Genomic DNA, 15452 nt, shown 5'->3' with positions numbered 1-15452 from the left:
CGAATATGTGTTTTGATTGATGATGGAACCAAGAAATCGAAAGTCTTGAGCAATTTCAAATTCCTTGTTGTCAACCTTTACGTTGATTGATTTCCCAGTAGTTATTACTTTTGCCTTCATGGTGCTCAACTGTGGTTATGCTTTGGTGCTCTTCACTTTAACTTTCACCAGCACTAATTTCAAATCTTCAGTAGTTTGTTCCAGTAATGTGGTTTCATCAGCATAAATTACGAGTTCCGTCCGCCAGCTTTCTATGTAAATCAGTTTTCCTTATCATACAATCTGCATATAGGTTGAAGAGATAAAGATATAAAATACATCCTTGTGTGACATCTTTGCCAATTAAAAATTATTTTGTTTCTTCCTATTCTGAACTAACTGTAGCCTCTTGTCAAGAGTATAGGTTTCTCATCAAAACAATCAAGATGCTGTGGCACATCCATTTCCTTTAAAACCAATCATAGCTCTTCATGATCCACATATCAAAAGCACTGCTGCAATCTCTGATTTGCTGATTTCTTCTGCAATTCTTTGTATGTTCCAACATCTAATGTAAATGTGCAATACAGTCTCTAGTTACTCTTCATTTTCTGAATCCAGCATGGACATCTGCCATTTCTTGTTTTATATGTCTTTGTTATAAGATTTTAAGCATTTCTGTACTCATGTGAGAAATTAATGTAATGTTCCAGTAGTTGCTGCAGTTTTTGACCTCTCTCTTTTAATTTGAATGTATGTTGACTGCTTCCAGTCTGTGGGACATTGTTTTGTTTTCCACGTTCATTATGCCAGGAACCAAGCAGTTGAGACCCAGCAGATTCGCACCACAGACATCACTCTTGGGCTTCGGGAAGAAGCTTTAACTAAAAGCTTTTATTTGGAGAATCAGGACAAAGATCAGCACATTGCATAAGGTCTTAAACAGGAATCCTGACAGATGCTGAGGAAGGGGGTTGCATAGCATATATATCTTGGCTTGTGGAGGGGGGCAATGGGGCAGCGTTTGTTGGGAACACTGATTCACACAGAAAGAGCAATACAGTTCCCTCTGATCTACAAGGTGCCAAAACAACCCTTCCAGCCATCTGGTATTTAGTCTGAGTTCCCAGCAAGGACAGCCTTGTGAGAAAAGATAAGGAAGTGAACATGGGATGAGGCTTTGAAATGCAATCAGGGGATGGGAGGGGCACTCTCCAGCGGGATGAGGAAGGTGCCACAACTCAGCGGGAGATCAGGGAGCACAAAGCAATGAAGCGGACCTCAAGAGGGGGCGAAAACTAGGGGTTAAGAACTAGGGGTTCATGCCACGTTAAGGAAACCATCAGTTTCCTGGATGTTCTGTGGAATCTCTACCGGATGGGGGATACACTTCTAGGTAACACTGTGTGTGAAGGAGACCTTGGGGTACTTGTGGACTGTAAGCTAAACATGAGCAGGCAGTGTGATGCAGCGGTAAAAAAGGCAAATGCCATTTTGGGCTGTATCAACAGGGGCATCACAGCAAAATCACAAGATGTCATAGTCCCATTGTATACGGCACTGGTCAGACCACACCTGGAGTACTGTGTTCAGTTCTGGAGGCCTCACTTCAAGAAGGACGTAGATAAAATTGAAAGGGTACAGAGGAGAGCGACGAGGATGATCTGGGGCCAAGGGACCAAGCCCTATGAAGATAGGTTGAGGGGAATGTTCAGCCTGGAGAAAAGGAGGTTGAGAGGGGACATGATAGCCCTCTTTAAGTATTTGAAAGGTTGTCATTTGGAGGAGGGCAGGATGTTGTTCCCATTGGCTGCAGAGGAGAGGACACGCAGTAATGGGTTTAAATTTCAAGTACAACGATATAGGCTAGATATCAGGAAAAAGATTTTCACAGTCAGAGTAATTCAGCAGTGGAATAGGCTGCCTAAGGAGGTGGTGAGCTCCCCCTCACTGGCAGTCTTCAAGCAAAGGTTGGATACACACTTTTCTTGGATGCTTTAGGATGCTTTGGGCTGATACTGCATTGAGCAGGGGGTTGGACTAGATGGCCTTTGTGGACCCTTCCAACTCTATAATTCTGTGATTCTGTGATCTCATGACTTTCAGTGACTCATTATATGAGCTGGTTGATGACTGGCATAACTGGCTGTTGACACCCCTCAATGACATTGCACTCTATTGACCACTTTGACCCCGTCTCAAGCAAGTCCCCCAGCACACTGGGGAGTTATGCAAGAAGTAGGAGCTGAGACAGCTAGAGTGAGTTTGGAGGAAGACTTGTGATGAAGCTGCAAAAATATCTTAAAGGGTGTTTATGAGGACCTATGAGATGCCAGTGATGGTTGTGAAAAGAGAGTTCTATTCAAACACCATTGCATCTGCCAGCTCATGTCCAGCATGACTGTTATGTTGGGGACTTTCCCAGAGGGCTTAAAGTAGGCAGCAGTTAAGCCTTTGCTGAAGAAACCATCTCTGGATCTGTGGTGCCCTGCCAATTCTCACCCCGTCTTGCACCTTGGCTTTTCTGGAAATGGTGGTTGAAGGGGTAGCAATGGATCAATTATCATAGAATCATAGAATCATAGAGTTGGAAGGGGCCATACAGGCCATCTAGTCCAACCCCCTGCGCTTTCAGACACCACTGTTAGATGTGTGTACACAGCCATTTTCTATATCTCGGCGTGTAGCTTCGGCTTTGCGGTTTCCCTTGTGTGGAATTTTCGAACAAATCACATGACACGAGAGCTCCAATCAAGGCACCCCAGAGGGCCTGCAAACCAATCAGGAGCCCACAATCCTGCCTTCTTTCCTTGAAAGAATCAAGGCTTGGACACTCCTTTGCACCTCCATTTCCTTCCAGCAGCAGCCAAATCAAGATGGATTCTGCATCGCGATCCTCATCCGTTCAGGGCAGCGGCAGAGGACCCACTTGGAGGGAGACTGAGATCCGGGATCTAATGGTCATTTTCTCGGAGGAAAGAATTCAGGACTCATTCAGATCTTCCCATCGTAACAGGGAAGTATTTGAGCAGGTGGCAATGAAGATGAGAGAGCTTGGCCACCAAAGGACTGGTCTAGAGTGCTGGTCTAAAACCAAGACCATGTGTACAGAATACATGCGCTGTGTAGCCCACAACAAGAAATCCGGGGCGGGAAAAGTCACCTGCCCATTTTACGAAGTGCAGCATGCAGTGTACGGGGAGGGGGAGGGAGATGGGAGGCCGAAGCGGGTGGGAAGAAGCCTGAAGGTGGTCAGGTGGCCTGCCCCCGCACAAATCGAGCCGTCTCAGGAGGACGATCCAGAAGAGAGACCATCCACCAGGAGGATCCAGCAGCCAGTTCTGCAACAGCGAGAGGGAACAGAACTGATAACTCTAGACGTCCTTGCTATTATCCACAGAGAGGAGGAGAGTGTTTTTCCCCAGACGGCCCTTGCCTCGGGTAAGCTTCCTTCCTTTGCTGCTGAGTTTAGCCATTTCTTAGGTATATATTGGCAGGTGGAGAACGTTAATTAGTTGCAACGATTTCCTTTGTTAAGTTCATTCTGATGGGGATGTGGGTGCCATCCTATGCGCCAAAACAGTGAGGGAATCCAAGCCTCCCAAATCCATCCATGCTCGGGGGGGGGGAGGAAGAATAAATTAATATGAGGGAGGGGGGGCGAATAATCATTGCCGTGCTATTAAACAAGGAAAAAACATTATTTTTAGGCACAATTATCGGCCACATAAGATTGGCTTTCAAAGATACTTAACGCATTGCTGGCAGAAAACATCACCTTTCTTAAAAATCCCAGAGCGACTTACTTCTCCAAGCCGGTGTCCTAGGCACACCACCTTGCTGTAGAGCTCTGCCTCCATGGCAAAGCAGGACTCCTTGACGATCTCGCCCACTGTTGAAATGGCCAAGCCAAACTGTTGGGCAACAGTCCTGAAGTAGTTTGGGGTGGCAAGGTACCACAGGGCAGCCGCGACACGCTTCTCTACAGGAACGGGGATCCTCATGCCGGTACGCCGACATTGCATGCGGCCCTGGAGAATCTCGACGATTTCCATAAACGTTGACCCGGTCATGCAAAAGTTCATGATCCATTGGTCAACACTCCAGTTGCAAAACACAAAATTGTCCCACCAATCCTTTGACCTATCTTCGACCCAGAACTGCCTTGGAAAAAGCAGTTCTGAAAGAGCTTGCCACCTCCTCCTGGCCTCCACGCGAGCCCACTTAGAATTCTTGTGCATTAAAGCAGTGGTCCCCAATCTTTTTATCACCGGGGACCGGTCAACGATTGACAATTTTACAGAGGCCTGGGGGGGGGGTAGTCTTTTGTCGAGATACGTCACCAAAGCTGCCTGAGCCTCTGCTCCACTGGCTTTCTCTGCTGCGCCCCTGACTTCCTAGCAGCAGCTGCACAGTGCCACGCCAAGGGGGTGCCCCAGCCATGATATCTGCCAAAGAGCACCAAAGGTGAGCTGGTGGCAGAATGACAGGGCAGCCCCTAAGGCAGCAGCCAGGGAGGAGGACAAGGAGGAGCTGCGGCCTGGTACCAACTGATCTATGGAATGGTACCGGTCTCCGGACCGGGGGTTGGGGACCACTGCATTAAAGCCCTTCTGATTCTTGCAGTTCTCCTGATGGAGATCTTTTGCCTGTATACCAATGCATGAGCCATCATTCTCAAGACAGTGGCACGAACACGTCCCGCAAGGATGGCCATGCGTACCAGCAAGTAAATAATATAGTTCTCCATTGCAACATTGTTCTGGAAACAAAACACACACAAAAAATTACACAGGCAAAGGTTAACACGGCAAGTGGCGATCACTAACAAACAGAAATGGCACCCAGGTGTGTGCGTGACCGCCTATAAGCAGGTAATGTGTGGGCGTGTCCAGTGGGCGTATGTGCTTTGGTCTGGTTTACCAAAGAAAATGTTTTTCGAAGACGTGACGAATTACAGCTCTCTTTGGAGCAATGAGTAAGCGCATATTCGTTACAGCGTATGTTTTTGTGTTTTAAAAAGAATTAAAGGGAAAAGGTGTTTGCAGTTACACTAGCGGGTATCTCGGCTTCATTGGCTGTCCTGCTTGATTGATGGCCGGGGGCGGGATGAAGCGCAAAAAATATAGCATGCTTTGTGGCGATTCCGGCGAGACCGGAAACTTGTGCGTAGCAAAAATAGCAGCAAGTGGAGAGCCTTCTTGACGCTATACCTGGCTGTGTACGTTATCAAACGATACCAGTTTTTCTCGTAGCGCAAATTACTTTTGCTGCCATTTGGCTACATTGTAGCCTGTGCGGAATGTCCCCAAGTATTCCAGAGACTATAGCTTTCAGAATGCACTGGAATGTGGGCACATGAAAACAGGCAGGATAACACCTCGAAACCGCTCGGTCAGCTGCCTCTGTTGCTCCTGCTGTCATCACTTGGACAGTTTTGAACTGGCATGACTAGTTTTTTCTCCCTTTCTGGCCAGTGGCCAGATGGGGTTTTCTTCCTATAAGGGAGATCATAGACCAGTTTTTAACCTGTTCAAAGCCTTTGAAGGCAAATGAATTTGCTGCACTGTGTTTGTAAAAGGCTTGCAGCAGCCAGTTGTCCTGCAGAGGATTTTTGTGACCGCAAACCAGCTTCCTTGAACATCACAGCCATTGGCTTCCTTTTCTGCTTCTCTTTTCTGCTCCCATCTTATATGCTCTCAATTGTATTGAGAGAAAAAGAGCAGTGCAACAAAAGGCACCATCTTTCGCCCCTGTGTAGCAGAGAACTGCAAAGGAACCTCGGCAAATTCCTGTTTTCTTTACATCTGTCCCCTACAGTCAGCAGGTGGAGATGAAAGAATGTTATGCCTGTTTCATGAAAAGACAAAGAAGCCCTGCCTTACCCAATGACAGGAAGATCAGTACTATCACTTAATCAAACTATCACTTATTCATGTGGTCCTAAATGCCCATTATCTTACTGAACCTCACTGCTGTGATGAGACTTATCTATTTCTTCTTGTGTTTGCAAAGGAAGTTGCAAAATACAGACTGTCTTTTTTGAAATAATCTGATATGGAACCACAAGTCAGCTAGAGAAAAGTGATGGGGAAGGTCTAGGGCAGGGGTAGTCAAACTGCGGCCCTCCAGATGTCCATGGACTACAATTCCCAGGAGCCCCCTGCCAGGGGGCTCCTGGGAATTGTAGTCCATGGACATCTGGAGGGCCGCAGTTTGACTACCCCTGGTCTAGGGTGACTGAGGATTGCTAGCAGTCCTGGAGACAAATGCCCTCTTTTTAATAGACCCTTAATGTTTGAAAACAGGCAGCTGGAGCATTTCAACATACACAATAAAACAAAGATTAATTTAGAATTTAATATTTAGAACTTAATATTAGAAACAAGTTAACATTTAAAATCCTAGGAGCTCACTGTTTTCATTCCAGCGGGGAGGGGGGAGGTAAAGGTACTTCATAGTTGTTGTACTGATATGTTTATACTTGTATTATAGAAAATTGTTTCCCCCCTGACTTTACATGTTCTTTGTTTTGTTTTTTTTTGCTACCCAGGTGACCCCATCTCTTGTCCCTCCAGTTGGCCAAGAGGACAGGGGTCACCCCTTTTTGCATGGAACAAATCTGATCGGGGGGAGGGGGACTTCCTTCCCAAACCCAGAGCCAGATCAAGAAACTTGCTGTGTGAGAACATAACAGGCATTAGCAGGTCTCATAACAGCTCTTTAAAAAACAACAGCAACAACAAAAACTTTTGCTCACTTGGTGCATAACTTTCAGCCCCTTTCCGAAAAGGGAACCAACAACTTCTTTTTTCCGGCATGAACTGTTTTGCTGCGGACTTGAGAAATAGGAAGCTCTGTGATGAAACTATGTGCACGAGGCAGCGCAGGAAACAACTGTGCGCATGTGATTTAGAGAAGATACAGAACAGGAAGCCGCTGGAGTGGCTTCTAGATGCGGTAAAAGAAGGTGTTTTTTTTTAAAGACTGCATCAGCAGCTGCAGGTACTCGCTTGAGTGTTTGGGTTGCCACCTGGCTTCCTGGCACGGTTCTTTTCCTGCAAACAGCTGCTTAACAAACAGAATAATAATTCAGCAGTACGATGCTGATGTGGAGAAGCTGCGATGGGGGGGGGGGGAAATGCTCTTTAATTTCTGCCTAACAAGCAATTCTCAAAGCCCTCTTCATCAAAAGGGCACAAGTCTCTATTAATTTTATCTTGGCACAGCCTCTGTTCGCCATTAAGGAGTCTTGGGAATGGCCGTCTTATGTAAGACCTGGGGAGGGGAATGAAATCTTAGCATTACATTTGAGGGAGAAGCCACTGTGCTGGATGATTCTGGTCAGGCCCAGTTCAGATATAGGCATGCATCTAAGGCAGGGGTATGCGGCCCTCCAGATGTCCATGGACTACAATTCCCATGAGCTCCTGCCAGCGAATGCTGGCAGGGGCTCATGGGAATTGTAGTCCATGGACATCTGGAGGGCCACAGCTTGACTACCCCGAGCCCTAGACAACTTCCTAATATCAGATAATTTAATTTCTGGCAAGACATACATGTTAACAATATTTATATTGTTATTTATATTCCCACTTTATATTCCCACTGTCACGATGGGAGTTCTTAGTCTGAGGAAGAGTGCTTGCCCTCGTAAGCTCACACCTTGAATAAATCTTTGTTGGTCTTAAATGTGCTACTGGACTCTGATTTTATTGTGCTACTTTAGACCAACACGGCTACCCATTTGAATCTAACAATATTTTATGTTTGTTATAGGGATAGGACACAAGGGCTAAATTAGAGGATTTTTGCTTCCAAATTAATACTTTATGATAGCATAACTAACTATTTTACATCTTTTACACTAACAGAAGATTATACTATCCACTAACACTACATAGATAATTGAAGAAGAGCAATCCAAGAGTTCATAAAAAGATCTTACCCCAAAGATAAACAGGTCACAAACAAGGAGCCCCTTCTAAGCAGAAACTCCCAGACAATTCAGCTTCCCATACCTGTAGGTTTATAAAATACTCCCCTAAAATAATCTATATGTTCTATTCTGTGAAGTTGGACATTCTTTCCTATCTCAGGCACTTCCGCATATAATATCTGTTCTCCTGCCATAAGTGTGTGTCATTACATTGCTGGACACAGGGAAACATAAAGCCAGTCATCAGTCTACCTAGAGTGGGGTGTGGCCCACTCCCAACTGTGATGAATTAGCCAAATGGCATAGATGTAACATGCAGTTGGCAGACAGATGGACAGCTTAATGACTCCTTTGAGACTCCTTCGGGTATAGAAAAGCAGCATATTCAAACCAACTCCATCATCATCATCATCATCATCATCATCTTCTTCTTCTTCTTCTTCTTCTTCTTCTTCTTCTCGAGCATTCTTTATAACCTCCCGTCCATGTGACATGACTTTAGCAGTTCTCAAAATAAAACATGATTCACTATGTTTTTGGTACACATCAGAAAGTCTTTTGTTTTCAGCTACCCACTCCTGAGATTCTGGAATTCATTGTGTTTTGTTAAAAAGCAAATGAGGTGGTGGGGAGGCATGTTGGGTCACAAGTCCTTCCCCTCCCCCCTCATGGAAGGGCGAAGGCAGATTATCTGCCAGTGTGCGTAATAGAACCGGAGTGGTACAGCGGACTCTGATCTGGAGAACCAGGTATGGTTCCCCGCTCGCCCTCATGTAGTCAGCTGGGTGACCTTGAGCCTGTCACAGGTCTCTCAGAACTCACTCAGCCCCACATACCTCACAGGATGCATGCTGTGAGGAGAGGAAGGGAAGGAGATTCTAAGCTGCTTTTTGCCTCCTTCAGGTAGCGAAAAGTGGGGCATAAAAAAGAACTACTCCTCTTCTTCTTCTTCCTCATCCCTGTCCTTCCATGGACACATTCCTGGCTTCTACTCTGTTACAGATTTTCATGGCACCCCCTGGATTTCAGCCCTCAGGCATGCGATTATTGCAACTATCCATTTGATTAGTTCATTCTAGGGATCTCCATCGGTGTCCGTGAGAGCAGAGAGAGAACAGAGACAACACTGTGCAGGCAGCTGTTGCAAAAATAACATCATTTTAATTTGCACAGTCAATGGGATCTCCTGTGGCCAGTCAGAAACCTCGCTGGACAGCAGCCCCATTTGGCCACACCTTCTTCTTAAAAACACTACGCGGGCACCTAGAATGGTATGGGAGAGCTCCATAGCCCCTATGGGTGCCATGTTGGAGATCCCCGCCCTACATGATCTTCCTAAATCGGCTGCATCTTGCTGGCACTTTCCGCTACCACCGCACAGGGATATATGTACGGTTAATAGGCATCCATTCCAGGCATTCAGTAGTCATGTGAGCACCGTCTTCATGAACACTGCATCGCTGTGTTTAGCAACCATCTTCATCAGCACCATATCACTGTGTTTAGAAACCGACTTCTGTTTTGGCCTCCACACTCAAACGATGATGATGTCATCCGTTCAGTCATGTCCGACCCTCGGCGATTCTATAGGAAAGTTTCCACCATACATTTCTGTCAACGACCGCTTCTTTTAGTTGGTTCACGGTCATCCCTGTATCGGCTTTGATCGTGTCGAGCCAGCGGATCCTTTGGCAACCATGTTTCCTTTTGCCACTGACCATGTTGAGCATTAATGATTTTTCTAGCAAGTTTGATTGCATGATGTGTCCAAAGTAAGTGAGCTTCAGCTGTAATATCTTCCCTTAGAATCATAGAATCATAGAGTTGGAAGGGACCTCCTCGGTCATCTAGTCCAACCCCCTGAACTATGCAGGACACTCACATCCCAATCGCTAACCTGCCACCCCTTTGCCTTCACAGAATCAGCCTCTCCGTCAGATGGCTATCAAGCCTCTGTTTAAAAATTTCTGAAGATGGAGAACCCACCACCTCCCGAGGAAGCCTGTTCCACTGAGAAACCGCTCTAATTGTCAGGAACTTCTTCTGGATGTTTAGATGGAATTTCTTTCTTTCTTTCTTTTTTTTTATAGAGAGTTTTTATTTTATTTTCCAGAGTTGAAGACAGTGAGATACATGCAATCTACATTGTTAATACAGAAAAGGAGAGTTATGCTCTTCATTTGATACACTTGGTTCCCCATTTTAATCCCCTTTGTAAATAGTTCAGGTAAGGGCCCCATTGTTCTTGAAAGGCCTCTTCTATTCTTCCGTTAACTATTAGGGCCATTTCGCACGGGGATCTTTGTTGCAAATTGTTTGCGGAATGAAAAATCGCCATTTAAAATAGTGGAACTCGTCGTTTTGCACACCTGGCTTTGTAGTGGAATCAGTTGCGTTTTTTAGCATTTCCCACAGGCTTCCGGTCTCGGCAGAAATCGCTAGAAAGGAAGCGCTATTGCCAAGCTCGTCCCGCCCCTGGCCGTCAAGCAGCCAATGGGCAGCCGTTAGCATGCTCCCAAACAGCCCCTTTCCCTTTAAGAAAGGTTTTTTAAAAAAAAAACAGACCCATAGCAACGAATCTGTGTAGATTCGTTGCTACGGAGAGACCCATCCAGCTGCCTAATGTGAGCTGTCGTTTGATTGTATGATCGTTTGCACGCTGCCTCGAGTGATAAAAAAAAATCCCCCCCCCCCTCTCACGGGCTCGATTTTCGGCTGAATTTATGTGTAAAAAATAAAGGGACTTTATTTCAGCAAACGGGCTTTTAAGTGGTTTGTGCTTAGTGACTAAAGGTGAAGGACTGAAGCCAGGGAAGCCTCTAAACAGAAAGAGGCTCGCCGGTGCGTTTATCCCCGCTCGCTCCGAGAAAAAAAAATGGCGATCGCTTCGCCGGAAGTTTGGAGGAGAGAGCCAGGGGGAGGGACTTTGAAGAACCAGCAACAATGGTAACGCACAGGTCTTTAGCGCTAGTGTTGCAGATTGGTTGCAGGAGTGTATCGCTATCCGGAGGGTGAATCCACTTTTCTGGATTCCCCTGAAAGCGCTAAAACGAAGCGCTTATTGCTGATCGGTTTCAGGAGTGTTGCAGATTGTCTACGACGTCGTGGGTAATGCCAAATTAGTAGCGTTTTCAATTAGCAACCATTGTGCTATTTTTAAGCCGTGGGAAATGGCCCTTAGTGTCAGTTTGGCCATCTCGGCAAAATCAGCTAGTTTATTCAGCCAGTCTTCTGTCGAGGGTAGTTCTTGCGTTTTCCATTTCTTGGCCAACTCTAGTCTTGCTGCTGTCGTCGCATAAAAGAAGAAGCTCTGTATGTGGGTTGGGAAGCACTGCGGAAAAACATTTTGGTTCCCCGTTTCAATCTTAAAAACCCTCTTCTCTTCATTTAAGATTATAAGACTGGCTACAATATTATGGACTTTTACCCAAAGCTTATAGACTTTTTATAGACTTTTTCACGTTTGCACCACATTTAAAAAGAGAAGTCTACTTTGTTACCATCATTTCAGCATTTGTTTGCATAGTTTCTGACAATTTTAACAATCATAAACAGTTTATACTTAACGTGGTCCTAGAGCCCTCCACATTTCCACTAGGGAAAGAGAAAAAGGAAAAAAAACAAGCCTGCTTAGTTGTATGGAAAGAAGAGAAACAAATATATGTTTATGGGTTGCTAAGGTTATTAAGTTATATAAGTGTACATTGTTAATACCAGAAATAATAAAATGGAGTCTTCATTAATTAGTAGAATAAATTCTTCGTTAGTTACATTTACACCTCCTCAGTTAGGAACCTCCTTTTAGTTATGCTTTAAGTTTAGGCTGAAAGTCACTACAGAGATATGTTAGATAATTCAAATTCAGCTATCATAGGAAATCTAAAACCCCACACTATAATGTAAGCCCATTCCATTAGGTGTCTCCTTTTAGTTATGCTTTAATTTTGGGCTGGTAGACACTACGAAATTAGATTTAATAATACAAATTCAGCTTACTTAGAAGATCTTAGACCCCAGATTAACTTCTTAACTAGTTATATTGCCTATATAGCTACGGAAAGGAGGGAAAAGAGGAAAAGAATTTCAACCACTGTGTTACATTTCCATTCCCCAAGCTTCTTAAGGGGGTCTCATATCGAGGCTTGTTACGTCTTGTGGCTCCCATTGACTAATGTTCTGTCCTGTTGGTCTTTGGCTGGGAAAGTACAGTTGTAGTCTTTCCCTCGGAGTATACATCGATAAATCTTGAAACAGTTGTACCTCCTGGACTCCAATATCAGTACAGATGTTTTTCCAAGAAGCTCCTTTCAATCGATTGCTTTCACCGCAGATCCATATGTCTTTTAATTGATTCTTGTGTACTGTTGCTTTGGAGTGGCTGTATATCTTCTCAGGTAGGGTGTCCTTATCTGAGCTGCAAGACTCTCACATCCCCTTTTCCATCTCCATAATTTCAGATTCCTCTTCTGCTGGTAATTTTCCACCTTGTTTAGAGCTATCATCAGCCACTACTATTGGTTCATCATTCCTGTTAGAAACTTCTTCCTTAATGCCTTTAAACTCCATGAGCATATTTTTAAGTGAGCCATTTATAGATTCTTTCAGGTCTTGTGTTTGTTTCTCTGCAAATTTTTAAAGCGAAAACATGTTCCAGGCTTGGAATTTTGTTAGACTTAATCAATTATGCATATGTTGTTTCCAAAATATATTTGCAATTTTGCAAATAACCAGTAGAGGTCCTACAGAGTCCTAACGAAAGCAACAGTCTGTTTTGATAAAGCAATGTCTCTGGAGCTTAGTTCTCGCGAGATTCACAGCTCTAATCTCTCTTATCTCCAAAGACAAAAACAGATGCAATAAGAGCTGTTACTTATTAGTTTGAGTTAATTTAAGTCCTTCTTCTGCTTAGAAAAGAAAATTAGCCTGCCTCATAATGAGGTGGCATCAAGCAGAGCCAGAAACGGGGGAAACAGTAGAGACGGAGAAGCGGAAGAGCACTTGCATCTCTGCGTTGATTAATGACTCAATATCTTGGAATTTGGCAGTGTCCACCCCCTCAGTTGTAATAAATCGTCTTCCTGTCACTCTAGCTTGTTTGGATTAGCGAAAGCAACTCTCCACGCCGAGAGTTCATTCCAGGGAAGAGGGTGCCGGGGGAAACCCCACTCACTGTTTGTAGGCTCGATCTGATGTCTGCCAGATGTTTTCACTCCGGAGTTGTGGTGAGTCGAAGGTCTTGCTGGGAGGTATCCAATTAGCTTTGTAGATTAAAATAAGCTTTGTAGATTGCAGAGTTGAAAAAGGAGGAAAAGGAGGAAAGGATATTAAAATGGCGGACGGCGCTTGCTGGACCCTGTGCACACTGAGCTTACGTTCCAGTGGGAGATTAATTTCCCTGCGGAACAGAGAGGCCCCAGAGATTCACAAGGAATTTCTGAGAAGATTGTAGGTGGGTTAGCGTACCCAAAACCCGATTCTGTCAATCACAGCAGCGATTGACCCTCAGTGGAACAGGAGCTCGAAGTATTCGAGCTATCCAAGTGCCATGGCTCCGCCTTCTTAGATGGATTTTTTTTTTAATTAATTTCATCCCATTCATTCTGGTCTGTCCCTCTGGGGCAAGAGAGAACAATTCTGCTCCATCCTCCATATGGCACCCTTTTAAATACTTGAAGATGGTTATCAGATCCCCTCTCAGTCGTCTCCTCACTAGGCTAAACAGACCAAGCTCCCAAAGCCTTTCTTCATATGTCTTGGTCTCCAAACCCATCACCATCTTTGTTGCCCTCCTCTGGACACGTTCCAGTTTGTCAACATCCCTCTTCAACTGGGGTCCCCAAAACTGAATACAGTACTTCAAGTGAGGCCAAACCAGAGCAGAATAAAGTGGTACCATCACCTACCGTGATCTGGACATGATACTCCATTTGATACAGCCCAAAATCCCATTTGCCTTTTTAGCCACTGACTCATGCTGACTCATGTTCAATGTATGGTCTAATAAAATCAGAGTCCAGTAGCACCTTTAAGCCCAACAAAAATTTATTCAGACTGGAATAAATCTTTGTTGGTCTTAACGGTGCCATTGGAGTCTGATTTTATTGTGCTACTTCAGACCAACACGGCTACCCATTTGAATCTAATGTATGGTCTATTAAGACTCCAAGATCCTTTTCGCACATGCTACTGCCAAGACAAGTCTCCCCCATCTTATATTAGTGTATTTGGGTTTTCCTACCTAAATGCAGAACTTTACATTTGTCCCTATTGAACTTCATTTTATTCAGTTTAGCCCACTTCTCGAGCCTATCAAGATCATCCTGTATTCTGTTGCTGTCTTCAGTTGTGTTTGCTACCCCTCCCAGTTTAGTATCATCTGCAAATTTAATAAGTATCCTCTCTAATCCCTCATCCAATCCCTTCTAATGACATAGTTGGTTTGCTCCTTTCTAAAACTGTCTTCTTGGTAACTGGCTGACAATGGTGTTCACAGCATTCGTCTCCAACACCAAGACTCAAACATTTCATGTTTATTGCCATCTAGTGGTCAAGAGGAAGATGGATTTATCCATATTAACACTGTTTTATTGACAGGTTCAGCTGGGTCTCTGTGTTGGTCTAAAGCTTGGTTGGTCATAAATGTGGCACTGCTTCCAAACTTTGTAATGTGATATGGATACAATGCTACCATGGCAAATTTTGTATAGCACTGCCATAAAACCATTCACATTTGCATAATCCTAATCACTAGTCGTTTTGATGTTTAAGAGGTTTTGTACTATTTATAATAATAAATGATAATTCAATAAATTTCCTCTGGTCCACCAAGCTTTTCAGGTTGTACAGATTTTTCCAGATTTCTGAAGCAAAGCAGCACCCCAATGGACCTGGTAAAATATGCAGGTTCGTAGAAAGAACGGCAGGCCACTGGGTCCATGAACAGCTCTTTATTGGTAATCTCAGCAGTGAGTACAGGTTTTAACAAGAGAGATGAAGACTGAGAAGCCCTTCAGAAAACCCCAACTCATCTACACAAAGCAGACAATAGGGCTGAATCTGCACGGAGCTTTTATTCCTATCCCAGGTCTACACTGAATGCGATTTCCATTTTGATTTTGGCCGATTTAAATTTTCCCTCTGCAACAAGCATGATTGATCCGGACTGACCCTACCTTTCCCCTGCAATATCCTGGAGTGGATATAACCCTCGATATTTGAAAAATCAGCATGAGTAAAGGTGCAGCTCTCTGCTTCTCCCGATCTAACTTGCTACCTCGAGCCTCCAACACTGTAGAAAAGCCCTGATTGGCCAGGGCATCAGTTCAAAGGCTTCCTTGTTCCCAGGTTGCAAGGCTTCCCTTAAAGGGGAATCCCTAACTTCTCTCAGCAAAGATTTGCCTCTTGGATTTATTCCACCTCTTCTGCTGTCTCCAATCTCCCCCCCCCCCTGTTCAAGAAACTGCCATTGGCTAAATTAACATTGATTGGTTTAAATTGATTGGTTAGATTAGCACTGTTTGATTTAAACTGATTG

This window comes from Paroedura picta, chromosome 13, assembly GCF_049243985.1.
Source record: "Paroedura picta isolate Pp20150507F chromosome 13, Ppicta_v3.0, whole genome shotgun sequence".
NCBI classification, from domain to species: Eukaryota; Metazoa; Chordata; class Lepidosauria; order Squamata; family Gekkonidae; genus Paroedura; species Paroedura picta.
The sequence above is the reverse complement of the archived record's forward strand: the minus strand, read 5'-3'. Positions refer to the sequence as shown.